The sequence below is a fragment of the Taeniopygia guttata genome, chromosome 2 (genome assembly GCF_048771995.1).
Source record: "Taeniopygia guttata chromosome 2, bTaeGut7.mat, whole genome shotgun sequence".
Lineage (NCBI taxonomy): Eukaryota > Metazoa > Chordata > Aves > Passeriformes > Estrildidae > Taeniopygia > Taeniopygia guttata.
In genome coordinates this window covers 71101501-71107500 of record NC_133026.1, presented here as the reverse complement: position 1 = coordinate 71107500, position 6000 = coordinate 71101501, and the positions used below count along the sequence as shown (strand labels likewise).

At 33.2% G+C, this 6000-nt stretch overlaps 1 long non-coding RNA gene across 1 annotated transcript in view; it reads left to right on the top strand.

The window, feature by feature from the left end:
* LOC140682338 (uncharacterized) overlaps positions 1 to 6000 on the top strand; it is a 38705-nt gene that overhangs the window by 54 nt on the left and 32651 nt on the right. Inside the window, exons 1-2 of the long non-coding RNA XR_012053954.1 lie at positions 1 to 65; positions 1971 to 2071. The exon at positions 1 to 65 is cut by the window's left edge and continues 54 nt beyond it. This is a non-coding gene — a long non-coding RNA (uncharacterized lncRNA). The remainder of the gene's footprint in view (positions 66 to 1970; positions 2072 to 6000) is intronic.

Below are 6000 nucleotides of genomic sequence, written 5' to 3'. Positions count from 1 at the left end.
TATTTCAAGTTTTGGGCTTATCTTTTTCAGGAGTCTCGATCCACAGGAAGGATGCAAGAAAAACAGTAAGTATTTTTTGTTTCGTTTTGTTTCCTTCAATTGAAAGAATAGTTAATTTTCCATTCAAACAATGCCCTCCTTGCTCATGGAGGCTGACATGTAATGGTGGTTTTAATCTTGTGCCTGCAACTGCTATTTCTAATTAATGTAAAGAGACATAAAAGCAAAATTATATATTCCTGAGTAAAAGGGATTAAAATGAAAATACTGCCAATTCAGTTCTAATTTTATTTATAAACCTAATCTGAAGCAAATGTCACTTTTAAAACTGATTCTGAATATGTCATGCTGACTGTAAAATTATAAAACTCCCACTGATATATTCAGGAAATTCAGTTGAGCACACTCAGTAATTTCACTTTACTAGTCATTAGGTACAAATTACTGCTCACAGTAAAAAATATGAATCAGCTGTCTGCATTTCTTTTTGATTTGGAAACTTAAGATCATGAATCACTTGCAATTAATTATACACCACACATAAACCAACGTGAATCATATTCAAAGGCTATGTTTAGCAATGTATCATTTTCTTGCTGTTTGTCATGTATTGAAAGCATTCTTCTTAGTAATTTAAGGGTTTTCCCAAAACTTTCAGCTTCAGTTCAGTAAAGACATTTTATCAGGTACCCAGAGCTGGGAAAATCCTTTTTAAACTGGTTATGGAAGATAATTTAATGTCACCTTGCATATCCAGGGCCAAATTAATGTCACACATAACTATGCAAAAGGAAGTTTAAAAGATTGAAAAAACAATCTGCAAACAGAAAGAGATTAATAGTTTTATTTTAGGCTGCATTTTAAGAAGATGTTCTTTTAGACAGATGTACCATATCGCAAAAATAGCCCAGAAGTACCATAATGCAAAAATATCCTTAGACAGGAATAACATTTGTCTGGTTTTTAGTACATGCAGTTTGACATGCAGTTAAGAGGTTGTACTTTAGCTTTATCACAGCATACACTAAACCATCCTTAAAAATACAAAGTAGTGTATTTTCAAAGAAAACTTCCTAGAAGTTTAGCCTCAGTATTGTATTATGTAATGCAATGTTTTCATTGAACATTTCATTTTCATGGAACATTTTAATTTTCATTTCACTTAAGAGTGTTTCTGAAAATACTGTAAAATGGGAAACCATTTATATTGAGTCATAAATAGTGACTTGTGAATCATTAGAGACAATTAATTTTCATAAGAGATAGTGAAAGAAATTGTTTTCTTCTCTCTTCCTTCAATATGCTGCAGATTAATATAAGGATATCTGTTACTTCTTATGTTACAAAGTCCTTACTTGGCAGAATAGTTACGTATCAAAGTAATTTGCATTTCAGATATTTTCTTTATTAAAAAAATGTACATCGACCAAGAATAACTGACAAATTGAAAAGCATTTATAGCTACTTCCTACCACTAGTGTTTAATTCCTAGAAATTGCTGATAGATTTCTAGAGTGGTGGTGCTGCTAAAATTGCAAGGTATTCTACAGCCCTTTGCCAGACTAAACAAGGAAGCTACCTCCCCTGGAGAGTAAATTATCTTTCCAGAGTTTCTGCAGGTGAGAAGACATATTGTAACTTCCTAGAATAAAATAATCTCTTCATAAATCTGCAGTATTTTTCAGTATTGCGAGTATACACAGGTGCAGAGGGTTAATAATATTCCTCATATAGGAAAAAAAAAAAAATTCTGTATTGGAAAGGTATTCCAAGTTCCTATTTAGCACATAATATATAAGGCATATCTACAGGATTTGTTTAAGTTTTAAACAACTGTGGTTAAATTTTTTCAAATACATTCATGATTAAATCCTCCTGCATTTATCTGAAAGGGGAGTACACTTGATTACTAGACAATTGAGAGGTAGACAGATCTGCCTAGCCTGAGTTTCCACATTGCTTACTTTCAGCACAAGGAAGGGATAGTCGTTGGAAGAATGAGATATCACAGAAGGATTAACTTCAGACTTCTTAAACAATGCAAAGCATCTTCATGTTGTCACTATTGCTGGTAAGTCTTCAAGAACTAAGTTTAATACAACATATTTTCTGAGGAAAAGTCATGATGCATTAAAATAGTATAAAAGATCAGTGGAAGATATTCTTTTTGCAAAGTCCTTACTCCAAATATATAACCAGCAGGTTCTATCTATCTGACTTAAAAATCTTCCAATATAAAAGACTCCCCTCACTTCCCTGAAAAAAAAAAAAAATGACACTCTGGAGTATAATTTTTAAAACTTAAGTATAAAAAGAATTGGTTTTCACTTCTGAAACTCAAATGTCCCTTTGTCTTAATTCTATCTCATTTCTTCTGTGAGAACCTATGTGTTTGTGTAGGACATCTTTGGCATTGCCATTCAATTGCATATGGACTGTAATTCCCATGTGCCATACCCAGTGTTTCAGCCAATGTAAATATAGCGAAGGATTTTATAGATACACAGGCATGAACACACACATGCACCTATCTATGGAAAAACATCTATTTAATATTATTCCTTTTGTCCTAATTCTCTATAAACCCAACAAAACTAAGAAAGGAAGTAAGAGGGAGAGAATTGCAGGTGATTCCTCAACAGAGGTGTGGAGGAGTCAGTTACCTGTTGACAGGCAGTATGAGCCAATAGAATAGTCCCCTGGTATTTCTTATGCTCTCTCATTCTTCATATATCAACCCCTGTTAAATAAGGACTATGAAATAGGGCAGTTCCTGTTGTCTTGCTCTTGGTTATGCTAACTTCAGACCTGTGCACTGATGTCATATATCTCTTCTTTGAAGGCAGTGGAGTTTAAAAGGATAGAACACACAGTAGTCCACAGTAATGGATTAAATTTGAAAAATCTGGTTTCAATTAGTAAATCTTTGTTTTGATTCAGATTTAGCTTTTATTGATATGTTACTTTATAGCCAGTTGATCAAAATATGTAACATTTGTTTTGAGTAACAAATAGCAGGAAATACTCAAAACCAGCATTTGTCAATGACTAGCAGTAGTTATTTTATTATGGTGCTAAAACCACTGCTGTTTGACTCAAATCCACAATTCAGCCATAAAACTGATGTATTGACTGTATCTTGATTTGTTATCAGCAACCACTGTGTTTCAGTAATATTAAAGACAGTGGAGAGTTCACAGGATATAAATACAGAATATTCTGCATTGCAAGAGACCCACAGGGATCACCAAATTCAACTCTTAAGTAAATTGCCCATATGGGGATCAAAACCAGAACCTTGGTGTTATTAGCACCATGCTCTGACCAGCTGAGCTAATTTCAATGGTACTGATATTATCCTTCACCACTGATATTATCCTTCACAAACCTGAAGACTTCTCTAGGTATTTATGTGAATACTTTATTGATGACTACTATTAAGAATACTTTGCCTTCTATCCATTCATAATTAATTCCTATTTTATGTACTTCTGTAAGATAATATTAAAAGTATCCTATTTTATTAAAAAAAAAAATCCAGAACCTGGAGTGGACCCAGTTTGTATTGTTCTAAAGGAATTATCCATCACTGATTATGGTGCAAATTAGTGCTTGTCACTGTTGAGTCTTTATTAGGCTAGGCATAAAGATGACACCTACTTCCTGCACATAAATGCCCAGCAGAGACATGTTTTTTCAAATTTAAGTGGACCATATTTTCATGCTAATTTTAGCTTCAAAGAAAAATTTTTCCCTTCCACAAGAGACATTTGCTGGAAATAAATCCAAAACTACTATATTATAATTGTTGTGGTAGGGCACCTCTATACTTAGCTCTGTTTGTCTAATGTCTGCAGTCCCTATAGGGAAGCAGTGAAGGCAATAAGTAGTAGTAAAAGGTAGTCCAGAGTCAAATCTAGACATATCTTCCAGTTTACATGGTACTGACATGCCATTAATCTGCTATCTAACCAAAGTGAACTGGAGAATGAACAGCTCTCCAGGCTGTGAAAGTAAGAATAAGCAAGCTCTGAGAATGAAACTCCTCCTTCAACAGATTTAATAAAAACACCTATTATTCAATCAGAAATCTTTGTTGCAACTCTTTATATCTGGAAATTAAACCTCATGTCCTGAAAAGCCTTCAGCTGTTGCTATGCACAAATTTTTATGACCTACCATTTAAGGCATAGTTATGAACATCATCTGCTGCACTTCGATTTACTTAAAACAATATAACACATTTCAAGACCTCTATAGCTCTTTGCGTTCTGTGTTCTACATTAAATTGACAAATTGACATGAGCAATCACATTCCTGCTTTTGGCCAGTCCCTTTGACAGTGTAAACATTTGGTTGAACAATGAAAAAAGACCTCACTAGAAGGCAAAACTTTGAAGAAAAAGCTCCAACACTGTATTTCTGTGGAATAGACTTCACATTTCCAACTGTAAAAAATAAGCATTCTGTGACTTTCAGTACTTGGTGCAGAATTAATCTCTTGGACTCAGCATTCTCTAATTAAAATTTTATCCCATGTATATATGCCATAGAAGAAGAAGTGACAGGTATTTCTTCTTAACCTTTAAGAGTACCACTGTGTTAATAGGGAAAAAAGTACAAAGATAGAAATGTAAGCAGGAAATAGGACAGGAAGATGGATTGATAACATAGCTGAGCTGTTTTCATAATTTAAAAGGTTGCAGGGACTGCAGTTTGTTTATTGTTTGTCCAGACTGAACTAACAAATTGCATTCTTTGTGTTTTAATATGATAAATCTTGTTGAAAACACTTTTTTAAAGATTTCTGTTTTAACCAAAGCAACAACATTTTAAATAGAGTAGTTAACAAAATCATTGGATAAAGCTTGCTATTAAAGAACTCCTCTTTCCTTTCTTCACATTTGGATCAGTGCTACTAATTCATTACAAATTCTGGAAAGGGCTATAGATCTCAAAGTCAGGATTGTCTCTTGTATTTTCAAAATGAGCAATACCATTACAGCATTTGGCTGCAAAGGTGACAGAAAGTGTAGTTGTGCCATGACTGTATCACTTAACAAGAACAATACAGGAAAAAAAATGGTTTGGAAGAGCTCAAGACAATTTCCTAAATGTTTGCCCCAAACAAGAGTTTGTGTGTGTGTGTGTGTGTGAGTGCTTGTTCCTGACTGAAAGAATAAAGAAATTCTCTCCAGTAACTTATTGGAAAGACACATGTCTATGTTTAGCCTGTGAGAGGTAGGTAGACACCAACATGTTAAGAATCCTTCATGCCATAGAAATTACTACTTAATTTCATATAAAGAGTAAAAAATATTTTCATCATCATGTGTTAATTTCAACCTGGTGTTATTTTTTAAAAGTCTCCTGGATTAAAATTTGTCTGTCAATACAAGCACTGATTGTACGTATAAAGATATTTTCCCATAAGGAAATTTATATGCATGATGCACCACCAAAATGTATCCCAAATCTCGTGGTGATGAAAATTGCAGTCTTAAACCCCAACTTTCATTGAAAATTCTCAGTGGGAGACAAACTCAGCTTAAATCAGTATTATATCACATATTTAGACTTCAGTCCACCATGCTTTTTAACTGGATATGATGGAATGGTTTATTAACTCTTCTTTTTCCCTCGCTTTAAGGAAAAAATTTATACTTATTTTGCTATTACAGAAAAAAACCTACTTATTTACTTGTAGTGTTTATGCAATTTACTGTAGAAAAAAAAAGTGCATTTTAAATAAAAAATATTCACTAATTTCTAAATCAGTTATGGAGCATAAAGCTTGTTTTCAACGTGAACTTTTCGTCCATTTGCAAGCCATTCTTCCAAGAAACTAACTTTTGCTTCTACTGAAAAACTAAACAAAAATGCAATTTACTTCTTTAACTCCAATTCAAAGTAATATTTTTTGCTTTATGATTTTCAAGGACTACAAACAGCAAATGTTTTTTCTAATGGAGAACTGAGACTGAAGATGAATGAATAAGG